General features: G+C 37.9%; 1 protein-coding gene across 5 annotated transcripts in view; it reads right to left on the bottom strand.

Annotated features, from left to right (window-relative positions):
* Positions 1–25,884, bottom strand: part of LOC5564080 (probable serine/threonine-protein kinase cdc7) — a 200,950-nt gene extending 175,066 nt beyond the window's left edge. For 3 of the 5 annotated variants that reach the window (XM_021857264.1, XM_021857265.1, XM_021857266.1), the window contains exon 1: positions 25,558–25,884. The gene's annotated coding sequence lies outside the window, so the exon portion shown is untranslated. The remainder of the gene's footprint in view (positions 1–25,557) is intronic. The other 2 variants (XM_021857267.1, XM_021857268.1) reach the window with 1 other exon arrangement.
* Positions 25,885–27,092: the final 1,208 nt, after the last annotated feature.

Here is a 27,092-nt window from a genome sequence, read left to right as displayed (position 1 = left end):
TGAAGGTTGGGCGATTGCTAAGTAATCCAAGGTCTGTACTACGATTGTTAAGTAATCCAAGGTCTGTACTACGTAAGTATTCCATCAGACTGGAGCCTCTCAAATTGATATCTGAGCTGCCTCAGATGATGTGATCAGCGCGAGTTTGCCATTTCAAGTTTGCTGAAAGTAGCAAAAACTGGGTCCACAAGGTTACCTAGATAGAAGTTTCCTCTACGAAAGTAGGGTTCTTGTACTAGCGCCATTTGGGCTGCACCATTTTGCATGAGTCTGCAAAGATTGATCGTTGCTGTTCTTTTATGCTGAAGATTGATCTGAGCTAACCTAACCGTAGCCACTACCCAAACTAGGCAGGATTAAGCTTTTTGCAACCTCAGCACGAAAAAGACCAGCAACGAAAAAACCATACCGCCAAAGGCGAAAGAGCACAGAGTACACTGTGTAAAACGCATAATGCGAATCCATATAGGTGATAATTTAAATTTAATGTCAACATATTCATAATCCCACCCTTATTAAGCCTCAGGATAGAGACTGAAGAAGGGCAGCCGATTATCTCGGAGAAACACAAGGTCACCTGCACCATTGCTCCGGGTAGCACAGGAAGGACTCAATACTGCGGAGGGCGCCCTGGTACCCCACAGGCTCCGTTTGCGGTTAGGTTTTATTTAGACCCCCCTAACCATTCATTCCTAGGCACGGTACGCATCAAACCATAAATTAGGGGTCACCTGTGAGGTGGACTTTTAGCACCGGAACAGGCAGTCCGTAGTGTTAATTCTTAGCCAGTTGAAACAACCGCTACCGACACTACGCGGCTATCTAGGCTGCTCGGGAAAAGGAGGTTAATATTGATGATTAACTCCTGACGTGCCCAAGCAGCCGTGTTTTAGGTCCTCTACTATTTATCCTGTTCACCTCGGACATGCCTCAGCTCCCTGAAGGCGGCTCTCTATCGCTGTTTGTTGACGACACCTTAGTCGTCTACTCACTCATTGAGCGCTTTGGTGACTCGATCTATAGCGATCTATGGCTCGCTGACAACAATCAGGCCAGCAGGTCATCCAGGACCTCGTTTTCCTCTAGGTTATCAAAATTTGTAGGCTTGCAAAAAGTAGTTAGAATAACAAATTGTACTTTTTAAAAACTACCAGAGCCCATTAGGCTAAACAAATTACTAGGGTAAAACCAATCCAGAAATTCAACCATAATAAAAACAACCAACAAAGCTGAAGGACCTCTCGGTCAATCTCTTAAATGCTAAAAATAGTGACCATCTAAAATTAAATGTAAATAAAAATGAATTTAATAAAATGAATGATGCGCAACGGAGTCAGTTTTTGTTCACCCGTCGGCATGAAGTCAAGCGTCATCCAGCCGATGCCGATTTGGCGAACTGTGATCGTCGCGAGGCCTTTTCGCAACATCTTCTTATTGTTTTTTGGCATTACGTCCTCACTGGGACAGAGCCTGCTTCTCAGCTTAGTGTTCAATGAGCACTTCCACAGTTATTAAATGAGAGCTTTTCTTAGCCAAATTCGCCATTTTCGCATTCGTATATCGTGTGGCAGGTACGATAATACTTTATGCCCAGGGAAGTCAAGGATATTTCCATTACGAAAAGATCCTGGACCGATCGAGAATCGAACCCAGACACCTTCAGCATGGCTGTGTTTGGTAGCCGCGAACTCTATCCATTCAGCTAAGGAAGGCCCCAATGCATCCTGATACGATTTCTTATATTTGACAAAAATATTATTATGCAACTTGTTGCATAAACTACCATTTCCGTACCAAAAGAAACAGTGCTGAAAAGCAACTCTGTGAGCCTCGTTGAGTCAATGTACGAAACCGGATGAGAAAATCATTATTTTGCAACTCGTTGCAATCCCAATCCAAATGATGGGACCACCCTCAGATAGCAAAACGACACGCATGTGCCTTTCTGGGCGTCCTTCCAAGGATCAAATCTGGAAAACAGATTCGAATGCAGAGGCATACGCACACACACATATATATTACCCTCCGTAAGGAAGCGTCAAGCACATTTCACGACATCAGAATTTGCCTCGACAGTAAGACTGGCCAGCTACCAGACGACGACGGGTGGTCGGAAAACGCGCATTTCCAAAATACTTGTTGCTACTTCTCACGAAAAGAAATTTCCTCTCTCCATTGTCGCTCTCGCTGGAGTGTATATTTATATCTACCGTTGTGGTTTGGTTTTTGGGCAAAATATGATGGAATGCTTTGGAAATTATAAAGTTATTACGATCATATTGGTATATTTTGTACTTAGAACTTATCATTTCCAGATGGTAAAACGGCAGAATTATATCAGCCTACTTCTCGTTACCTTAGATTAAAATATCCTGTTTTATAGTAGTGCATTAGCAATCTTAACCGAATATGCGAAAAAATTTCAAAGAACCGAATTAATCATATAGCATTTAAATTCGTCCTGCGCTAATATAGTACTATTATTCAGCTGACAAGCCCTATATTAGCAGTATAATTGCCGTATAAGCCCAAAAAGGCAAGAATTAAAGGACAAGTGGTTACTCGAGTGGTTCTATTTTTTGTGCCAATTCTGTTTGGAAAGCACATGCTGACAAGTATTCGGAGAGAGATTCAAATGAACAGGAGAATACCTTCGATGTGCGAGAATAGTACTCTCGCAAGCCAATCGCTGCGAGAGATGATAAGCGTGAAAATACTTTCAAGGGGAATCCGGTCGTTGAGCGGCGGAACGAGGAAAAGTGCGGAACGTGCCGGGAAAATCTCGACAAAACAAAATTCTAACATATGTTTTCGCTAGAATTTGACTTCCAAGCCGGTGGCAGTTTCTAGCGCGGGCCTCGTTTGTAACTCTGTGCTCCTGTGGATGAGAAATTCTGGTCCGAAAATAGAACGCACCCACTGACCGTCACCGTCGTTGTCGAACGGAATAAACCAGACCAGTATGTGATGACAGGGACTGCAGCACAACTTCAAACGAACATATGGAATAAAATGTGCACCACCCGCAACTGGCGGACTGTTGACACTGGGCATGACGAGAAGAAAATAGAACGACTAGAATATAGAAATCTAATCACCAAGTTTGTTCCGTGGTTCAAAATCATTTGAGTGAGAGAATTTACATTAACACTAACTCAGGATATCTCGAAAGATTCAACTGATTAATTATACTGTAAATACATATCGGCCACAACATTTCGAAAGGATGTAATTGCTTTTATAAAAAAAACCTTTTCACCTTGAAGCGTATTGAAGCTCATCCCTAGTGCTGCTGCTATTAGAAACAGAAAATTATCATCTCTCTGGTATTAGGGTTGGATAACGTAGGAGATCTTCAGTTTCGATTAAAAGTCTTGTATTTGTGTAGCAAGGATGTCCTTTTGAAATATTGTAGCAAATATGTTGCAATTGATTGTAGCACAAATATAATTTAACCTACTCATGAAGACTGAAAGTGATGTGATTTGAATGTATGCTTTCAGGGCCGATATTTTTTGAAAAATATTTCAAACAGCCGTAAGCCAGAAGAGTAAACAAACCTAGTTTATCGATCCTACGTGTTTCGCAGACCAAATTCTACACTCTTCACCTAGAACCAACTCTATATTCACTTTTAGAACGTTTAACATTCTAAATTACAAAACGACTTAAGTGAGTTTCAACTTTTGTAACCTACATACATACATACACTTTCCAACTCGATTTTCACAATTACAGTCGCCTCTCCACATCTCGATATCGAAGGGACCATCGAGATAGGGAGAGATCGAGACATAGAACAATTTTTTGATAAGTACTAGATTGAAAAACACTTCGTTGCCAAAAAAGTAATACACAAACAGACGTCATTTTGCGCTCCTAATTTGTTTTGAATCCCAAAATTTTGATCTAGTAACCTTTGATGATGGGCATATCGACATACGGAGAGAAAATTGAGAACGAAAAATCAACAGAAACAAATCGAGATATGGAGATATCGAGATCAGGAGAAGGGACTTATGAAATCATCGACATAGGGAGAGATATCTAGATGTAGAAAATCGAGATGTGGAGAGTCGACTGTATAATGTTTAACTTCTTGAATTACAAAAGGATTTAAGTAAGATTTACAACTTTCGCAACCTAACCACCACCTTCACGCCCTGATATTTTCAACGGCTGCTTGGGCACGCCAGGAGTTAATCATCAATATTAGCTTCCTTTGCACAAGCAGCCTATATAGTCGCGTAGTGTCGGTAGCGATTGCTTCAATTGGCTAAGAATTAACAATACGGACTGTCTGTTCCGGTGGTAAAAGTCCACCTCACAGGTGACCCCTAATTGCCCCCATGCGGCTTCAAGCTTACCGTGCCTGAGAATGAATAGTTAGGGGGGTCTAAATGAAACCTAACCGAATACGGAGCCTGTGGAGTAGACCTATTCATATTTTAGAAAATGTCTGGAAATTTCCCAGTCAACCAATATTTCGATTTTTCATGTCAAAATGAACTTCTGGTCAAAATTTCAGTCAATTTGGAGAAAATTTAGGTGTGCTTCAAATCAAATGTTTTTGGGCTAATTTCAAGCTTTAAAAATTCATAACTACCAAACGGAACAACGAAAATAATCGAAAATACCTCTACATAGTAGTTGATTCAATTCTACGAACTTTTGCCGAACACAATTTTATGATTGGAGCAAGTTTTAACATAGTTTGGTTGAGGTTTGCGCTTCGAGGCTCTTGAAAATCACCAATTTTGGGGAGTGTTCTCTCAGAAAAACATAACTGCATGAAAATTTTTGATTTTTAATTTTCAGAACATGATAACTTTACACATCTAAAACTCAATCACGTTTAAAGTTACAGTTTATCTAACGAAAATAAATTGCAAAAAAGAGAAATTAGGAAGCACATTTGTAAATTCGCTGTGGGTGAGCCAAGAGAACCACCGTGAGCTTTGAAAACATTAAAAAATGAACACGTTAGCACTGCTTTTTCTCAGTCGATGGTGATGATTGTTTTCAAATCGTCCTGAATCGTCAATGAAATGCGATCAAAACAATCATCACTCGGAAAGAAAAAGCAATGCTAACTTGTTCAATTCATTCATTGGTTGGTATATGTGTCATGCGTGTATTAACTATCATCAGGTTGCGATGCGGTGTTCGATCTTTGGGCATTTTCTGTAATTTATTGCCTCAAGCAACATGTAAGCTGTTGATGGTTAATGAATTCATAGATTTATTACTTCCGATTCCCGTTTACTAGGGCCTGAAAAACTAATGTCAATGTGGGTTTATTAAACCATATATATTCAGAAAACTGTGATTTCTGGGTACAATGGAGAACAAATCTCGCTCAAACAATGTTAAAACTCAATTTGATCTCAATAGCGTGTTCGACAAAATTCAACAGCATAGATTCCCGACCAGAACCACATAACAAAATTATAACACATTCCTATCAGCAGCAGTTATAAATAACAGAAGTTGATTAAATGTTGTTGTCAAGATAGCTTTGTTCTCAACTTGTTATATTTTTAGTAACACATTTATAACAACATTTGTTATATTTTCGACATCGCATTTATAAGTTTGTTGCAAATAACATCAGATCCCGACCAGAACCACGTAACAAGATTATAACACATTCCTATCAGCAGCAGTTAAAAATAACAGAAAATGATATAATTTTGTTATCAAGATGGCTCATCTTGTTACATTTTTTGTAACACATTTATAACAACATTTGTTATATTTTTGACATTGCATTTATAAGTTTGATGCAAATAATATCCGATGTCATAAACAGTAACATAGTGTGCAATAGTTTTATTATTTTGTAACATCCTTGCAACACATTCTGTAATAATTTTGTTATTATTATAACAGGGTTTGTTATATTTTAGTTTAGTATGGTGCAAATTTTGTTAGAATTTTTGTTATTTTAACTACTAACGGTACATGTTTTATAACAACTGGTGATATAAAAAAATCATATCACGGGAACACATTCTGTTATAATCTTGTTTCTTCCTTCTGGTCGGGATGTCATAAACAGCAACATAGTTTGCAATAATTTTGTTATTTTGTAACATCCTTGCAACACATTCTGTAATAATTTTGATATAATGGTAACAGGGTTTGTTATATTTTAGTTTAATTTGGTATAAATTTTGTTAGAATTTTTGTTATTTTAACTACTAACGGTACATGTTCTATAACAACTGGTGATATAAAAAAATCATATCAGGGGAACACATTATGTTATAATCTTGTTTCTTCCGTCTGGTCGGGTTGAGCTTTCAAATAGTGGTAATAACAAGTGATTGTGATGTTCCACATGCTAGTTATGATTTTTCAATCCTTAACGTGAAGATGCATCGAAGCCACACCTCGAATTTTCAAGAGCACAAATCTAGAGAACCAGAAAACCGTTTGTGCTGAAAATGCTACTCACTGGTCCCTCGCTGGTGGTGACCAATCGATTAGATTTTCAGCACGAACGGTTGTTAGGTTCTCTAAATTTGTGCTCCTGAAAATTCGAGGTTTGGCTTCGATGCATTTTCACCTTAAAATTAGCCCTAAAACACATTTTTAACTTGAAGCATATTTAAATCTTTATCGAATGAGCTGAAAATTTGACCAGCCATTGTTCTTTGCATGAGAATTCCGAATACTGCTTGACCGGTAGATTTCCAGAAATTTTTTCTAATATGAACAGGTCTACTGTGGAGTACCAGAGCTCCCTCCCCAGTATTGTGCCCTTCCTGTGCTATCCGGAGCAATGGTGCAGGTGACCTTGTGTTTCTCCGAGATAATCGGCAGCCCTTCTTCAGTCACAATCCTGAGGCTAAATGTGTGAGGTTATGTTTATAAAAATGTTGTAATTTAGTTTAAATTTTCACCTTTTCACATTATGCGTTCTACACAATGTATTCTGTGCTTTTCGCCTTTGGCGACTTTTAAGAGATAACGATCTGTTTTTTCAGCCTAACAAAACAAACAACTATGCCGAAGGAATCATACAGCTAACTTGTCATATGACCTAAATGACTATTGAGTCATTTATGCGAGTAGCACTAAGTAATATTACATTATTTTAATGTATTGTCCTTTTTCAAAGGACCATTTTTGCTAAAGATACCAGTCGTCTATTTCATCATTACAACGAGCTAGATGCCGAGCTGCTCACTTGCACTATCGACGCTTAAAGTTTGCCGATTTCTACAGACCGACTGTGATACAATTTGGATTATTCTGTATCACATAAATATCATATTGTCTATTCCATCATCACTGATAGCACAGACATACAGACGTAACACTTAGAACAATTTTCTTTAAAATCCATCTCCCAGTTTACATCATCATCATCATCTGGTGAGCATGATGTGAGAAACGTCAAACAGCGCGCGCATCTGATTATGAGATTTGTAACATAGCAAATTTGAAATGATTGTCAAAAGAGTGGTCGATGGAAATATCGTCAGTGTTACGTCTGTTTGTCTTTGCTAATAGGTTAAGCTTAACCTTGAATTATGCAAATAATATTATTTTTTAAAAGTACGATATTGTTGACACGCTGCGTATCGTTTGAAATTATTTATTAGTCACTGAAAATAGTAGATTACACAACAAGTTGCAGAATGATTATTTTTATTGCACGAGTCGTACATTTATCGAACGAGGCTTGCCGAGATGGATAACTACGAAGAGAAAAAAAATGCTGTAAAATCGAGTTCTGCAGCGAGTTGCGTACAACATTTTATGCAATTTTGTAGAAGACCCATTAAGGGAATCAGGAAAACCACCGGGATGCAATCACTATTATTTCTCAATTTCTAATGACTGTTACCACACTGCATAATTCAGTGCAGCAGGCCGTTTCATGACAGATTGGCGTCAGAGTTGCTCGCTGTCACTATCAACGCCTAAAATTTGCTGATTTGTACAGGCCGACTGCGATACAATTCGGATCAATCCACATCATATCAATATCATGCTGTCTTCTCCATCACAAGTACATTGATGGCGATGGACTATGTATATCACTGATGGGTTAAGTTTAGCCTTAAATTAAGCAGTTAAAATTGCAATTTATCAGTACGATATTTTTGACAGCGTTGCAGATACGTTGAAATTATTTGTTGGTCACTGAAAAACAGTAATAGCATGGATAATTACCACGTTATCACTCATTCCACAGTGATTATGTTCTAGAGTGCGATGTCGCATCACTGCTGTTGGTTGTCAAATGAAAGTAATATTGATAGCTCGCAAGTGATATTGATAGTTTTAGACCATCAGCCATCAGCTGATATGATTGATATTAAGCAACTCTGATTGGCGTGATGGAAAACAGAAATTGCAAAAACATTAGTCAGCTAAAAATTATGTACGCAACTCATTGTAGAATTTGATTTTAATAGCATTCGTCGTAATTATCCAACTTATTTGATAAATTTACGACTCATGCTGTGAAAATCATTCTGCAACTTGTTGCGTAAGCTACTATTTTAGGTGCATGGTTCTTATAAGTTTAGATAATTACCACGTGATCACTCATGCAGTAGTGATTATGATCTAGAGATCGGTATCACTTCACTGCTGTTAGTTGTCAAATCAAAAGGATATTAATAGCATAGGCAATTATCAAGACTTAAGACTTAGGAGCAAAGTCTGCTACTTTTGTGACTCCAGTTTATCATAGCAAATTCCTTAGTACAGTCGACTCTCCACATCTCGATGTTCTACATCTCGATATCTCTCCCTATGTCGATGATTTCATAAGTCCCTTCAGTCTGCATACATTTTCACTCTCCATATCTCGATATCCTCCTTATCTCAATATCTCCATATCTCGATGTGTATCTGTTGATTTTTCGTTCTCAATTTTCTCTCCGTATGTCGATGTTATCAATATCGAAGGTTACTAGACCAAAGTTTTGGGATTCAAAACAAATTAGGAGTGCAAAATGACGTTTGTTTGTGTATTAGTTTCTTGGCAACGAAGTGTTTTTCAATCTAGTATTCATTAAAAATTGGTTCTTTGTCTCGATCTCTCCCTATCTCGATGGTTCCTTCGATATCGAGATGTGGAGAGGCGACTGTAGGTACATTACCCAGCCTCTCCTTCTAATTGAAGCGATGCCTTAAAATGTCAGTTTTATTAATATAAGCAGTCAGTGGGTACGAGGTGAGGTCAGCTGCGGGGAAGGTGGAAGACACAGCTGGAAAGTATTTTTGCATGTATCGTTTCTATGGGAATACTAGGAATTGTTTACCACAGAAAACAAATCCAATCGGTGAAGTGAAAATTCTCTTCCGTTTTCCTGAGAGGAATTTGTGTTTACTTTCGTGTTTCCTTCTGTGTTTGAGATGATGTAATAGGCGGTTTTAAGTTTGAAATCTTGAATACAAGCCTGTTCAAAAAACTTAATCTAATAATAAGTGATTTAAAACAAACCAAATCTTCAGGCAAAGTGTGTGAGACATAGGGGTCTATTTTATAAGTCGAGTCGATCAAAATGACTCGACTGGAGTCACTGTCGACCGAAAAATTCGCTCGACTCAGCTCTGTCACTCGAGTTTTTCGACAGTTGTCACTCTATGTGACTGGATTACTATGGGAGTCGACGGGTGACATCTGAAATATGCATGCTTGCTTTGATCGACAATGAGTACAGATGAGTCACATGAATCTGTTCGATTTACAAAATAGGCCCCATAACTTATTCTAGCATCCTCCAACCTAAAACAAACTCGTCAGCCGTCATCTGGTATTTCAACATGGCAGGTGCTGTATTTTGAAGGATTGAACTACCTCCCTTTTAAATACCTTGCAACCGACGAGAAACTTGAATTTTTTTTAACCAGAATAAGCCATTTTACGAAGCTAGTCAAACGACAGGAGACCTGGGATTAAAGTTTACCTTTTCGATCATCGTCGTCAGATTTCGCGATGATGATGGTTGATGACTATGCGTATTTCTAGCGTAGCTTTTCATACAGGTGAAAACTTAAATGGATAGTAATTATTAAAATATTTCTGATCCCAAAAGTACCTTTTCTTGTGAAATATAGGTAACAAAGCGGTAGCTGTCCAGTAAACACAAACTCGTATACGATAGCGCATAAGAGTACAAATGTGGAGGCGATATACGTACATGCGCCATAAGGCTGCGTGCAAGATGTGCGTATATCGCCTCCACATTTGTACTCTTATATCCCATCATATACGATGGTGTGTTTACTGGGTGATCTAGGTGTTATATTGCAGTAACGAACATTTTTGAAACACTTATTCGTCATTTTCTCCATGTATCCGTTTAGTAAGATGAGGCGTTGTTAAAAATCACGCTGGATTTTATCAAAACAAAAACCCAGGTCTCCTGTCAATTGACGCCGATGCGACGATCAGCTGTTCCGAAACTTCTCGTAAAATGGCTTATAGGCCTTTTCATGTGACAGGTCCGTCTATGCATTTGTTTACATCGGTGGAAGACCGGTGCAAACACGAGGCTGTCATTTCCATAGAAAAACTGTCAAAGAGCTTCCCGATCAGCTGATTTCGAACGTCTTGTAAATAGGCCTATACGAACAACGAATCGGAATATTGCTGTCAACATATTTATGGTCACCAACATCAACCGCCGCTTCAATTCAAGTGTCAGTTAGAAACGTCAAAAGAAAATGAAACAAGGGGTCTACCAATGTGAATGGGCATGAAGTGGAAGCAGAAAAAAATGGCAGTCGCATATTGATTGATGTTAAAAGCTCGGAAAAAGTTTTGGTTCACCGAGAACCCAACAGTTGAGAATTAGGTTATTTTCATAACCGAATCTCGGCACTTATTTTACCGACATTTAGGCAATTCAATTGTTTAACCGATGTCTCAGCAAACGTTACCGAGATCACCGTAAAACTTTTATCGAGACTTGGCAAATATTTACCGAGATATCGGTTGTTGGATTCTCGGTGAATCCGTTTACCGAGGATGATTTCCGAAGTGTGGAGCTGATGTGACTGATGTTTTGCAACTCTGAATTTAGATTTTTCCGCGTTTATTTTATTCTGCCCCAGTGGTTGGAAAGCACGTACACCCAAATCCATTTACATGAAATGGTTGTTCACAATTACCCAAAAATGTCTGAATGAAGACCTTCGTGTCTACACGCCTAACCAGAGATCTCTCGAAAGTTTTTCAATAAGGTTTATACCCAAGCAGATTCATGCAAGCATATTCTAACAAATTTCGTCGAGTACATGATTTCAGACCATGAATACAACAACAACAACAAAATTAATAGTGATCTTTGTAGATAGATCAATAAGCTTTACACTCATGTGGGACAGCCAATGTAAACCAAATTCAAGATTTTCTTGTTATCATTGAAATCTTTTGAGTAAAGGCTCTTAGATCTTCAAGCCTGATTTGCAGCTGAAGATGAATCGCTAAGGAAACATCTCGCTGATTCCTTGATTAAATTGTATACAGCGACTGCCGTTTAAATTGACATTTAGGGGTCTATTTTGTAAATCGAGCATATTCATGTGACTCGTCTGTAATCATTGTCGATTAAAGTAAGCATGTATATTTCAGATGTCACCCGTCGACTTTTATAGTAATCCAGTCACATAGAATGACAATTGTCGAGGAATTCGAGTGACAGAGGCGTGTCGAGCGATAGCCGTAGCGGTAAACGCGCAGCTATTCAGCTTGACTATGCTGAGGGTCGTGGGTTCGAATCCCGCTGGTCGAGGATCTTTTCATAAAGAAAATTTTCTCGATTCCCAGGGCATATAGTATCTTCGTACCTGCCACACAATATACACATGCGAAAATGGTCAATCGGCAAAGAAAGCTCTCAGTCAATAACTGTGGAAGTGCTCATAAAAACACTAATCTGAGAAGCAGGCTTTGTCCCAGGCCAGAAAAAAAGGCGTGTCGAGCGAATATTTTGGTCGACAGTGACTCCAGTCGAATCATTTTGATCGACTCGACTTATAAAATAGATCCCTTATATTCAATTGCATACAGCGATTAGAAAAAAAGTGTTCTCTTGACCAATTCTTTGCATGAATTTTTTGAGAGCTTGTGAAGAAATGGTGCCAAAATATCGAGAAACAAAAAAGTTATCGCGATTTGAATATTTTTTTAGTGGTAAAAAATGAAGCTGCCCGTAGAGGGATTAAAACCTCTGTGAGTGAAGACCTTCGTATCTACAGACGTAATCAGAAACCATTAGAAGGAATGGATAAGGTTCATACACAAGCAGACTCAAACAAACGTGTTATACCGTGATGAATCAATACCCGGATGCTTGAGTAGAGACAAATGTTCAAACTCTATTTTTACACGTATTTTTCAAATTAAATTGAAGAGCGATATTGACACAACAAGTTATATACCATATCTTGGTATGAATGATGATTTTAATGTTAAAAGATATGAAAATGTCTTTGAAAACATTGATCCATCCATAGCTTATCCATAAATCCGGACAGCTGACGCATACCTTGGTTTTAAATCCGGACACACATGAATCAAAATCCGGACACCTGTATTGTAATATGAGTTATTGGAATAAAATGCATGAGAGGTGCATTGAAATTAACTATTATACCACATCTATGATCATTTGATCAAAGACTTTATGCAGGCTTTGATCTTCGAAGCAATTTTGTTAAATTTGAGTGAATATGTTGTTCAATTACCTCAACTGGCTCAGGAATCAGACGATTAGCTACTTGATAATTACTAAGTTTTTTAACTCAAACTGATTTTCTTAACACTTGTAAAAACTTGTAGCACTTTAATAGTATTTTCTGTTTTTCTGTGAAATTTCCTTTCCAATTACTAGTTCACAAAGGGAAAACACACTACTTTCAAATGATGTCCGGATGTAAAGCTTCCTGTCTTCAATCCCAGACAGTTTCTTTTTACACAATTTAAAAATTATTTTTACACTACACCATAATCCTCTTAACAATAAATCAACAAGGGTTACGCTCATGTAGCTATATAATTATGGTACAGCATAGTTAACATTTTCCGGTAATCATTCTTTGAATAAAAGACTTCAGACATACAAGCTTAAAATATATCATTTCTGAAATTATTGAATAAGTTTCACAGATAAACAGGCTCATGAAATATGTCTTATCATGATTTGAAATACACGATTGTTTACAGTTAACCAAAACTTATGTGAGTTGAGGCCTTCGTATCTACAGGCATAGGGGAAGTGGTTGTAAAATGAACAGGGGTGGTAAAATGAACACCGTGCCTTTTACCGAGAACTAACAAATTTCGATAAACTTTTATCACGCACGGACGATTTAGAGCATAAATCTGAGTTTTCAAGTTAATACGTAGGTCAATTGAAGTGAAAATATCAACGAAAACTAAGATTTTAGAAAACCACGTTTGAAAATTAGAACTGACGTAACTTTTGGCTCGGAAGACTTGAGGTTTTTCAGTGAGGTTAATATCGTTATGATTTGATGTCAAATCTGATACCTTTCGAATTCTTTTTGAATGGGTTACAATCATTACTAGGTGTAGTTTCGGTGGGGCAATGAAAATTTTCAGAAATATTTGTTTTGCTCACGTTTTTTGCATGGTGTTCATTTTACCACCAACCCCTGTTCATTTTACCCACATAGTGCAGGTAAAATGAACATTTGCATCGCTTTTTTATAGCGATGAAAATATGTGAAAATTTAGCTATTTTAGTCTGAAGCCATGTCGCTGCTATAGATTACATCCCTATTTTTGATGTTGTGCGATAGAACTAAACAAATTCCTCGTTTATATATCAGAAACAAGATGATTTCCTTAAGGTGTTCATTTTACCACCCCTTCCCCTATGGATCTTCCTTAGGCGAGTGGTTCGAGCCCGCGGCTACAAAGCATAGTTATGCTGAAGGTGTTTTGGTTTGATTCTCGGTCGGTTCAAGATCTTTCCGTAATGGAAATATCCTTGTCTTTCCTGGGCATAGAGTATCATCGTACCTGTCATACGATATTAGAAATGCAAAAATGGCAACTTTGGCAAAGAAAGCTCTCAGTTAATAACTGTGGAAGTGCTCATTGAACACTAAGCTGAAAAGCAGGCTTTATTCCAGTGAGGACGTTATGTCAAGAAGAAGAAGAAAAATAACAGACATTACCAGAGATTTCTCGGAGGTTTATGAATAAGGTTCATACCCAAGCAGACTTAAACAAACATGTGTTATCAAGTTAGGATTCCAACATATCTCTGGGTTTTTACAAATACTCCGTTGAGTACATGACTTCCCATCAACAAACTTAACAAGTAATCTCTTTAAGATGAATAAACAAAGTTTACACTCATGTGGACTCATACAATTGTGGTAAACAAGTACAATGACCATTCAGGATCAAGCTGGACGCTTAGGACAGGTTTTTGGGGACTCCAAAGAAGTGGCATATTCATATTTTTCCATATTTTTTCAAAACCATTCATGTGACACCTCAAACTTCGTGATTCATCATGTAATGAAGCGGGAATAATATTATAAAAGTCCAACATTTTAACAGTATTAGCACATACCATAATTAAAAAAAAAATTTTTTTGTGCTTTTGGTCGATGCAAATGTGAAACAGTCCAATCCAAATGGCTTGTGAATTGAGTTGGTCTTTGGATTTAAACTGTGAAAAAGGCCCAGTGTGTCCAAATATATCAGAGTCGGTTTTGTATTGATTACCCTAAATCTCGTCAAACTCTATTACTGACCTTGACAATCGAACCATCGGCGTACGTAACATGTTGAGCACGCTTTATTTTTCTCGCGACAGTCCTCAGAGAGCAAGTATAGAACAATTTACACACCGTTCAACGATGTACGTCCCCAGATGAATATAAATGTTTCTAAGTAGATAAACTCAAACACAGCATCAATAACATTTCCGATAATCAACCAGAAGAAAGAACGCGCCACCACGATCGCAAAAATAGACAAAACACGAAACCAATCATTCAATTCGAAGCCGAAATTGTTTTGCGCGCATCATCGTCGAACGCAACTACATACAGCATATGCGGGAGCTTTGAGAGATGAGCATTTTTTGGCACCCGATTCAAAATCGATTTGGGAACGGTCATAAATGAAGTCACACAAAACTCAACCATTTTTCACTCCCCACTTCCCCTACGTCACACGTTTTGAATGAAGACTTTGATAAATTTAATATTGGTCATCACTCCTCTTCAAAGTGTGACGTGTTTTATGGGCGACCCCTAGAGCTGCACCGAATGCGACTTGCAGCGATTAGAAACAGCATTACGGCGTGGCTTGTCGTTGCTTTTGGCTTTTGCGACGGCACAATAAATAATACCTGTGAAAAACAACGCAAGTGACAGCCACAACCAATGCGAATCCGCAGCCGAAAAGTGTTGTTATCTAACTACCGAAAACCGAACGTACTCGCAATAGAATAGGTATTAGTAAAAATGTTTCTATACATCATGTGTATCTCGAATAAATAAACTATTCACGGTGTGCCAGAAACTGTTAACACAACAAAAAAAAAACATATTTCGTCTAATAATTATTTCGTAGAACAAGATTTCGTACATATCTCGGCATTTTCATTCACCATACGAAATATTCGTACTGGACAAACCACGTGATAAAGTAAATTCATGAAATATTCGTAAAATACACGTTTTACATTTCGCAGAGGAGCGTTTTCGTATATTTTGTGTTTTTCTTCCTTCCAACGCTACTGAGATCAGTGACTATCTCGGATAAATTAAGGGGCCTATTTTGTAAATCGAGCAGATTCATGTGACTCGTATGTATTCGTTGTCGATCAAAGCAAGCATGCATATTTCAGATGTCACCCGTCGACTCTCATAGTAATCCAGTTACATAGAGTGACAACTGTCGTAAAACTCGAGTGACAGAGCTGAATCGAGCGAATTTTTCGGTTGACAGAGACTCCAGTCGAGTCATTTTGATCGACTCGACTTATAAAATAAAGTGACAATCCTATGTACATTTATATTTGTAAGTAGTGTCCATTAATGTATTAAAGGAATATTAATGCAATCCCAATCAAACTTCATGAAAAAATGTTTAACGTACAAATCATTGTAACTCCTGATGCATACGATGAAAAGATTCCAAATTTAAGCCTGATTTGCTACTGAAAAGGAATCGCTAAAGAAATTTCTCGTCGATTCCTTTCAGAAATTTTATGCAGCGACTCCCATTTGAACTGACATTTCTTTTCAATTGCGTACTGCGATCAGAAAAAAGCACATTCTTGATCGATTCCTTGCAGAAATTTCCCATGCATCAAGATAGGCCGAGAAATTACTTGTCAGCACCAAATCAGGCTTTAAGCCTAATTTGCTACTGAAAAGGAATCGCTAAAGAAATTTCTCGTCGATTCTTTTCAGAAATTTTATGCAGCGACTCCCATTTGAACTGACATTTCTTTTCAACTGCGTACTGTGACCAGAAATAGGGCTATCTTGATCGATTCCTTGCAGGAATTTCCCATGCATCAAGATAGGCCAAGAAATTTCTTGTCAGCATCGAATCAGGCTTAAGGTGATTATAAAACGAAGCCAAACTTTGAATTTTCAAGTGCACAAGACTGGAAAATCTGACAACAGTTCGCGTTGAAAATCAATCAAAACACTAGCTTGCTGGTGGTGACCAATGGGATAAATTTTCAACGCGGAGCGCTGTTTGGTTCTCAAGTCTTGTGCTCTTTAAAATTTGAGGTTTGGCTTCGTTCTATAATCACCTTAAAGCAGAAAGGTGCTGTGTTATAACATATTTTGAATCATCAATTCGAACCTGATGATTGCTTGGTAGGTATACAAATTGATTACACCCGCACGGCGTGTCTGGTAGAACAAAATTATTACAAAAAATAGGCATCGCTAAATCTTTCACCATACGAAAATATAGGTTTTTAGCTTTCATTTGACGCGTTTCCCAAAAAATCCACCGAGGGATCCTGAACATTATTTTTTTTATTTTAAATATTTTTTCCTTGAAGTACATTATTTTGAAAGGTAATCATCTGCCGCTATACGCATAACTGTCCCATGTTCCAAAATATGCAATCGAGAAAAACGCGTTTAAAGATTTTAACATATTTAGGCCTTGTATTGACCAGGAGTGTGGTTAATTAAAGTACAATCTTCACGATAGTATCAAGAATAGCGTGTTCATTAAAGTCAAGATTTTGTATTATGGGAATAAAGTAAATTTAGCTACGAAATTCAAAGTGGGACTGTTATGCCTAGAAACACGAGGTTTTTGGTGAATTTCTACGCATAACAGTCCCACTGGTTGTAGTGACAAATTATGTGCTAAGCATACTGCTGTAGATGACCGTTCTTCCGTATAGATTGTACCGAATGTACAGGACGTATATTCTCAAGAGTATGTAAAGGCAACTAATGAGCGCTCAAGTGACATATGCCAAACGGAGCCACGTGTGGAGAAGTGAAGAAATAAGATTTTATAGTTTGGAATGGAAACCAAAGCTTTCTGTATGTCTGATAATCAGAAAATGTATGAGTTATTGAAAAAAAGAGTGGATGAGTAAGTAAGATAGATAATATGTAATAAATTCCTATATCGACTCTTCCAGCTACAGTCTTGACAGAAACTCGTCTTCGAATTCAAGGTTATTCTGCGGAGTATATATTTAACTCAAAAATCACGACACAAATCTTCACATGATTTGACACTATTTTGGACTTGATTTGCAAAATCACGATGTTTGATAAATCGCAAATTAAGTTTTAGAACCACCAACATATATACCACTTCAGTTGGCAACTGCTCTCCGAGTGCGATAGACGTATTGAAACATTGTTCCGCGTATCAAATTTCCGTGACTCCTGTTGTGGAAGAAGTTTTGCATCACCAGGATGGCTTCACACAGGAAAAATACGCTCGTGGTGGACTTTAGCGTCCTACCGAAACGACCCGTACTGGATCAAGTGGAGGAATTTCTAAAAAAGGTGATTAAACTAGACATGGCCGACGTGAAGAATATTCAGCTTCACAACCTGAAGAACTGTGTGTTCATCGAGATGAACAATGCTGGTGTAGCTCCTCGCATACAGAGGCAACACCATCTGCAAAACGCATTTACGCATCAAGGAGTGACGTACCGTATTCCGGTATATGTGGACGGACCCATTACCACCGTGAGAGTCACTGACCTCCCACCCCAAATGTCGAATACTGTAATTACTGATCACTTGCAACAGTACGGGAAAGTGATCTCCATCGAAAATGAGGTGTGGAAGAACTATTTCACGGGGATTTCAAACGGTGTCAGAATAGTGCGAATGAAGATGGAGAAACAGATCCCATCGCGTATTGTTGTGGATAACCACAGCACATACGTAAACTACCCTAACAATAACGTCCAACCGGCGGCTAAGCAAAAACATCCACAAACGACCGAGACAACAAAAACCGCTGAGTGTGCCGAAGTTGATCCTCCACCGGCTCACACTGATACGAGCGACGATGATGACGATGACGACGACGAGGACGAGGATAACGAAGCAGCAACGGCGAGAACAACGAACAAGATAACCAAACTGAAACTATAACAGAGCTGGAGTCTGCAAAGAGGCGGTTGTCAACCGAATCGACTAATGCAATGATTGAGGAAAACGAAGCCAAGAGATCGTGTAATCAGGGCAACCAGAAACCCGATTCTGAGTGGAAGGTGCACTATACACGATCGAGAAAAAAATGTACCTAATTTGTAAAACGTTGTTGATATGTGAAATGAACAAATAAAATTTACGACACGAATGCACTCTTTGAGTGTAAAGTGTCTTTAATAAAAAAAAAAATATATATACCACTTGCACCGAAGAACTAATTATCCGGAATAACCCAGTACTTATGTGGTCAGTTCATCCAAAACCTCTTGAACTATTCTTCTTTGACTTGACTTTGACTTTTTCTTGACTTTATCAAGTTTGATATGTCGCAAGATAGGTCTCAGAACCGCCAATATAATGGCCACTTCCTCTGGGATAGAGGGTATCCAAAACAACCTGGCATGTTATCAAGTTATCCAAGAACTTTTGAATTACCCTTCTTTAGCCTTGATTTGGATATTTATGAAGTTTGATGTTGCCAGCTAGGTTTCAGAACCGACAGTTTAGAGGCCATTTCCTTCAGGGAACCGGGAATTCGGAACAATCCGACATGTGGTCAAATAATTCAAATCCATTTGAACCACCTTTAGGCTTGATTTGCAAATTCATGAAATTTGATGTGTCACAAGCCAGGTTTCAGATTCGGCAATATAATTACCACTTCCACCAGTGAACCAGTATTCGGAACAACCCAACATGTAGCCAAGTCATCCAAATACGGGCGAACTATTTTTATTTAGACTTGGTTTGCTAAATCATGAAGTTGATTTGTCGCAAGCCCGGGACTTAAAACTAAAGTGATTACCTTCAAGTGGGATTATTTCAGTACTCCCCGTGATGAATACAAAATTACGGTAAATTTATAATCGATGACCGTGGTTCCAAAAACTAGAAGAATTTTGTGATCAACCCTGAAAATTCAACTGAAATTCATTGGAAAACAGACGGGGAATAATATTTTGATATTGAAAATTTCAATCAAATTTGACGTCAGGCTCTCATGAATGATGAATGCATTCCCATAATACAAACACATAAAACAGGTTGTGTTCCGCATGGAAGGCAAATCCAACGTGAGAAGATGTTCAAAACGATTTTCCCAAACACCAGCTAACTCAAAAACTGCCTACTGAATATTTTGTTCGAGATCAGCGCAGCGAATTGTATAGTGTGACAGTTATGCGTAGAAATACAGTAGTGGGACAGTTATGCGTGGAAATTCAACAATGGGACAAATTGACTTAGCGTGCTTTTTATTGAGTTTCCGAACAAAGCTAATTTTTGGTAAGTGTTGTCTAAAACTATACGTAAAAATAAACTGTTTGATGGCAAAAAGTCAAAATGCACAAAAAGTAACATGGGACAATTATGCGTATAACGGCAGTCATGGTTAAAGGCAGTTTTTTTTTCCTCTCAATTTCAATGGTAGCCTAAATTTCAAATGAAAATCGATAAAACAAAGATAAAGAAGGTTACATGTTGCAATAGACAAAACTGTCCTATGTGATTTTGTGGATTTAATAAGCCATAGAACACTTATTCGTACAGTGAAGGACACAGTTGAGTTCAACTAATTTTCATTCTTTTACCGAGATCCGTACAGCCGAGTGGTCAGCAAATTAATTTTATGTGATACGTTAGCAAAAAATGAGTTTATTTAAAGCAGCACTTTTGGGTGTCGCTGACATCAAACGTCACTTTTACGGAGATGTTACCAAACGACCTCTAATCGAGATTTGCACAGCTGAGATCGGCATTCTGATTTAAGTGTGTATTTGATTCTAGTGTATAACTGTTTCTTTTCATGGTTACAATACATGAATTTCCTTTTTCTTCTGTCTGGAATTACACCCCTATTGAGACGAAGCGAGCGTCTCGGCTTAGAGTTGCTTCGTTACTCCTTAAGAACATTCTCTGTTCTTCACCAACCATTCATTAATGGTTTTTTAGTATTGCGTCTTTGAAAAATATTCTCGACCAATGAGATCCAACCAACCATCTTTAAAAATATTACGTAATTCAGAACAATTTCAGGTACCTTTACCTTCAATTACATAATTCAATGTTAAATTCCGTAACAAATCTAAGCTGAAAACGATTGATACTAAATAGAGCTCTTTTAAACTATTCTTACACATCAATAAATCTTGCTGCTGTGTTAATATTTCCATTTTTTTCACAATTAATAGTTATACAAAGATTCTTGATTTACTAGTTTGGTAGTGAAAAAATAAGGTAGAGGATAAATCCTTCAGTCTGTTGAAAACTGTGTTTTTTTTTATTTTATATGATAATTAACTGACGTTCTACGCATATTTGTCGCGCGGTCTATACTTAAGGCTAAGTAGCCCGTCATTCGTTTTGCAGCAATGATGATTTTGGAGCTTGCGATTTCAAAGTGATATAACTCAGTCATCTTAAGTAGTACTGTTCAGAAAAGTATCACTACTTGCGCTTACATGTAGAAAGTATGCTGATACTTTTTCAGCTATGTCAGTACAAAACCAAGTGATTTTCTTTAATTCGCAATCGTGAGACGAATTAGCCACAATCATTGACGCCCAGTACAAATTTCAATGACGGCCTACTTTGCCTTAAGGAACAAATATTTAAAATAAAACAATATTCGGGATCCCTCGGAGTTTTTTTTTTGGGGAACACGTCAAATGAAAGCTAAAAACCTATATTCTCGAATGGTGAAAGATTTAGCGATGCCTATTTTTTGCGATAAACCTTCCCTATATACACGCCGTGACCCGATTATGTATTTACACGGGGGATGCGTACCGTGCAAAAAAAGTTTTCAGTTCAAAATTTTGAAAACCATGCAAAAAAAAGTAACATCATTTCTCGACGTTCCATGCAAAAATAAGGTTTTGACGAAAAAAAATGTATGAATTTTTTTTTTTTGCACGGCCGTTCAAAATAAAAATTCATACAAAAACAGAATCGGATGTATTATGTATGATATGCGGATATTTTAAAGCATGTGAATATCCTTTTAAAATACCTCAAACGCTTTAAATTATGAGCACTTCCACAGTTATTAACTGAGAGCTTTCTTTGCCAATGTTGCCATTTTCGCATTCGTATATTGTGTGGCAGGTACGATGATACTCTATGCCCAGGGAAGTCAAGGAAATTTCCATTACGAAAAGATCCTGGACCGACCGGGATTCGAACCCAGACACCTTCAGCATGGCTTTGCTTTGTAGCCGCGGACTCTAACCACTCGGCTAAGGAGGACCCTCGAAATGTAATATATTATTATCAAAACGATAAAAATAAAGCTAAATTTAGTCTTACCAAGTTAGGCTGAAAGTGTTATTTTACATAGAACACCTACAAAAAAGAAATGATTGTATTGTTTTAAATTATACTAATTATAGAATTAAAAATACATTAAAAATAAAAAGCTCCAATTAAACGAACAATGAGCGATTACAAACAGCTAGTATACTGAGAAAAAGAACGTATCTTAGAATCGGCCCTCTCACATGACACACATATGGTAGCATATTCGCGAGCGCACCTACTGATAAGTGATAACGGAACGGTTCACCGCGAGATGTGATATAGGTATCAAGAAGTGTACCTGAATCGGTAAGATATTTCGAAATAGTTCCTCAGGTTGCTCGCACTGATAGCCGTATCGCTGACTTCGCTTTATTGTGTCCCATATCAATCAACAATGAAAAGCTAAAAACATTAAAAATCATTCATCATTGCACTCTGGAAAAGAGAAAACGTTATGATACGTCTTTGTTGAGCTGGCGAGGCGAAGGGATTATGCGAAGAAAGTCGCACAGCATAGAGCGAGAAACTTTTACAGTTATATCAACTCTTTGGTGAAATTGTTCTAAATAACACTGCCAAGAGTACTCTTTTTCTTCCGAGAACTGGGTTAGATCACATAGTTTTACGATTCCGCTGTTCGCCGTCTCGTTCAAACCTTCAAAGCATCTTCTTCTAGCTGTCTTCCTTTACCCACCCGCCGCACTCCGCACCGAGCCCAAATGTGTAACACAATCAAAACATACTCTCAATCCCCCCACGATTCGAGAGCGAAAACTCTCATCCTCTCACTAGTTTCCCTTCGCTCAGTAGACGAACCGAACCGAGAACTGCTCCCCCGACTTGGCTGAGTGTGATCCTCTTCTCTGTCTTCTAGTTCTCTAAAATTTTCTTATATCATCACTAGGGTGTTCCGGAAAAATATCAATGCTCGGTCTTAGTGCTCAACCCTAGAATAAAAATGTGCTAATTTATAGCATTTTTGTACAACAAATCGAATTTTCTGAGAGCCCTATAGAGATGCCACCCGATCAATTTATGAAAAATTGTAATTTTTAATGGAGATTATAATACTTTAACGTTTTGCGAATATATTTTGAAATTTAATCCATTTCTTTTTGGGTATTATCGGACATTACCGCGGTTTTAGTTTTTTTTTATATTTACTTTCAGTTAGATTATTGTTTGGTAAATATTCAACCTAAAGTATATGTACGATTCTATATGCTGAAACTTGAAACACTCTTCCGATAGCACTTTTTACCGTTTTAATTAATATTTCGAATATTTAAGGCTTACGGTGGCTTCAAATGCATACACTTCCTTGCAAAATTTGTTGTCCATATCCACGTACAAAAGTGTTTTGTCCATATCTCTGTGATTACGCGTCTTATTGAAACTTTCTATGGCACATTCGAAAGGCAATGAGTTAATCTTACTTCGTAGGAATTTGGACAAAAACACATTTTATTCAAATTATGCTTACTAAATCTTTACCTGTTACACAAAAAAGGCGTTAAAGTCATCGTGCAAAAGTATGGGTTTACTAGAACTTACTTAAAGCACAAAAAATCTGTGCAATCCCATACCAAACATGTACGCATTGGTTTTGAATAGTTTTCAGATTTTTCCATCAAAATTTTGGTGGATCTTGAGAAAATTAACTTTGTTTTTTCAGTGTATTTTTTGTAAAATGTCCCAATTTTAAATTAATGAAATTACAAAAATGTTTCATTAAAATACTTACGCAGTAGGCTTAGCTTGCTGTCTTTCGAATGCGCCATGGGTCACTGCACAAAAAACTTCATCTCTCTTTCACACTTACATAAAATTTGTAAACAACAAGGCCAGTAAACTTCAAAATCCCATACAAAATCAAAGCAGTGCAGAGCCCTATAAAGAATTTTAATTAGATTTGTTATCACAGAGTTATGGACAAAACACTTTTGAATGTTTTTGAAGTGGTGAACACATTTATCCAACGAGACTTGCCAAGATAATTAGCAACGAGTTGCACACAACATTTTTTGTAATTACGAAATAGCAGTTACGGAACAAGTTGCAGAATGATGATTTTAACAGCACTAGTCCTAAATTTATCCTACGAGGCTTGACGAGTAGGATAATAACAACGAGTGCTGTAGAAATCGAGTTCTGAAACGATTTACGAACAGCATTTTTTGCTATTTCGTAGAAGACCACTTGAGGGTATCAAAAATTATATCGGAATGCATTCCCCATATTTACAAGAAATTATATCGGAATGCATTCCCCATTATTACAATTACTGAAAAAATGTGGTGTTATGATTCATTATGCAACTCCTCAAAACAGTTGCGTAATGAGAAAGCGTTGCGTAATGAATCATTACAGCACTGGTTTCAGTTACGTAATGCCAATTTCCGCACTGCATACTTCAGTGCAGGAAAGTAAGCCGTTTCATGAAATATTGGCGTGATGAAAAACAGCCTATTACGTTGAGAAATTGCAAAAAATTTTGTTATAGTAGAATTTTTTCTAGATGCATCGGTCCGATTTTCACTTACAATCTCGCACTTGAGTCGAATTCGGATCGTCCAACGGATGTAGAATGAGTAGCTTGTTAACGATTGCATTGAGTAATCCAGAGCAATTCGATAGGGACACTCGGATAATAATCTGCCAACTCTCAAAACCAAACTGGAAAGTACTACCTTTCAGCACCGTTATGAAACAGTTGCACTTATCAGTACTGTTTTTGTTGGTGGGAAAAGCAGGCCGTTATGTTGTTCATTCTTTTGATAAAAAGTAGACTGATTTACTACGGTATATTTTTAATTATACAGCACAAATGTCCAATAATAATTCAATAATATTGCATAATTTCCGAACGGATCATCCGGTTTGTAACGGGTTTATTTCGTATGTTTAGTTTTCATGCAAGGAAGGTTTGTGAGTATCACAAGACATTGTGATTTGCAAGGAAATTTTTCAGTTTTGAAATTTTGGAGAAAAAAACATCACAATAGACACAACAAAAACTGCCGTGTAACAGCCAGAGGCAAAAAAAAAAATGTCAGAAAACAGCAGGCTTTAAAAATATTTACATAAAACGTCGTTTAATCTCGGAGATCGTTCTCGGTAAACGTTTACCGAACCTCGGTAATTTTGTTATTTGGTTTGCAGAAATCTCGTTGAAACGTATACCGAGATACGGTATTGAAAGGTACCGAATTCTCAGCTGTTGGGCTAAAGCCGATTAACTTAAAAGTGTATCAAAAATAAAATTTTTTCATAAATCGATCTGGCGAAACCTTTGAACGATTTATTAGAATGTTGATTTGTAATAGGAACAAAAATTCTATGAATAAGCATGTCTTTCCGTCCAGGGTTGAGCACTATGACTTTTCGAACAATGATTTTTGTTTTCTGGGACACCCTATTCATCACCCAATTTCTCTCACTTCAGCAGCCCGCACTTGACCGTTCTTCGTTCTGTGCGAGCAGTTCCCCCTCTTCCCCCAGTGACCGTCATTATGCCATATTTTACGATATTTCACTTTTTCCTTACACTTTGGGCACCGAATCGAAACCTACCCCAACTTGGCACTAAGAACCGCACCAGAATCTGTCACTTTGACCAGAACCGTTCACCGACCCTCAGAACGTACCGCACCGAGAACTTGAACAACCCCTTCGCAGAGCCCGACCAAGGGAAGAAAACTTACAGCCCGAGGCGGCGAACGCAACGATTCACCACCGCACGAGAGCACGGGATTTTCGCGATTTTCCACGGACCACCGAAAAGTCAGTCGCCCGTCGTTTTCGTTGTCGTTGTCGGGACTTTTCTTCCTTCTTTGTCCACCCGCTACCACCCATCCAAGCAGGCGAGAGCAACGAAAACAGCTGTCAAAAAATTATTACGCACACACAAAACGGCCCCCTCTCGGTCACCGTCGTCGTGCACTGCGCTCTCGCACTTCTAAGGCAGCGAGCAACGGCCACATGCATGCAGTGAATATCTCCCGGCACTTGAGTCGAGTTGTCTCTTTAGCTACGAACGTCTTTGGGGCTTGGACGAACTCTGAGCGAGTTCTTAGCTCCGATAGGTGATATAGATTTGTAGAACAAGCGGAGAAAATGGGACACAGTGCACCTTGCCGGTTTGCGTTTACTCTTTTTCTTTCAGCCGGTACGTCCAAAATGGAAATCGAAATGAGCAATCAGTTCGATGCTCTAAACAAACTTTCCGAAGACCAAATCGAAGCAGTATTTAACCCAGGCCTATCGTGGTCAATTGCTCCGAATTTGGGAGATTTTGGCAGGAGATCTTGAACTCCATTAGGGGAATCAACGTTTCCTTCCAAATCGCAAAGAAAAAAGACTGTCGTGCTTTGCCGGAAACTCCTAAAGATCGCGAACTTCTTCTCAAACATCTTTAAGAGAAGAAGTCCATATTTTTTACTTATGACGACAAAACTGAACGTTTGTTCAAAGTTGTCGTAAAAGGTGATTTATGTACTTGGTTTTTCCCCAATCCAAGTAATCGTTATGAAAAAGAGAACCTAATCTGGCATTGTTCGGAAAGGGCTTTCTCAATAATTTTATTTAGTTCACTTTAACAAGAAAGAACTAAATAATATTAAAGCTTTTGAAAAAGCAAGACTTATGTTTGATGAGTTACCTCAGGGATGTCTAACATCTTTGTTTGCGGATGACACAGGCCTCTCCGCCAAAGGACGAATTCTGCGTGTCATCTGTAGTTGATTGCAAAAAAGTTTGGATATTTTTTCTTCATACTTGCAAAAATGGAAGATTTCTTCTAATGCTTCCAAAACTCATCTGTCACATAAACCAAAAGCTCTTTATTTGAAACCTTCAAGTAGACATGTTGTCACGATGAGAGGGGTTCCAATAAATTGGTCAGATTAAATTAAGTATCTAGGGCTCATTCTAGATAGAAATTTAACTTTCAAAAATCACATAGAGGGCATTCAAGACATATGTTACAAATATGTAAAATGTATCTATCCCCTTATAAATAGAAAATCGAAACTCTGTCTTAAGAACAAGCTTTTGATCTTCAAACCAATTTTTAGGCCAGTCATGTTGTATGCTGTACCAATATGGAC

Source organism: Aedes aegypti, chromosome 1, assembly GCF_002204515.2.
Source record: "Aedes aegypti strain LVP_AGWG chromosome 1, AaegL5.0 Primary Assembly, whole genome shotgun sequence".
Lineage (NCBI taxonomy): Eukaryota > Metazoa > Arthropoda > Insecta > Diptera > Culicidae > Aedes > Aedes aegypti.
The sequence above is the reverse complement of the archived record's forward strand: the minus strand, read 5'-3'. Positions and strand labels throughout refer to the sequence as shown.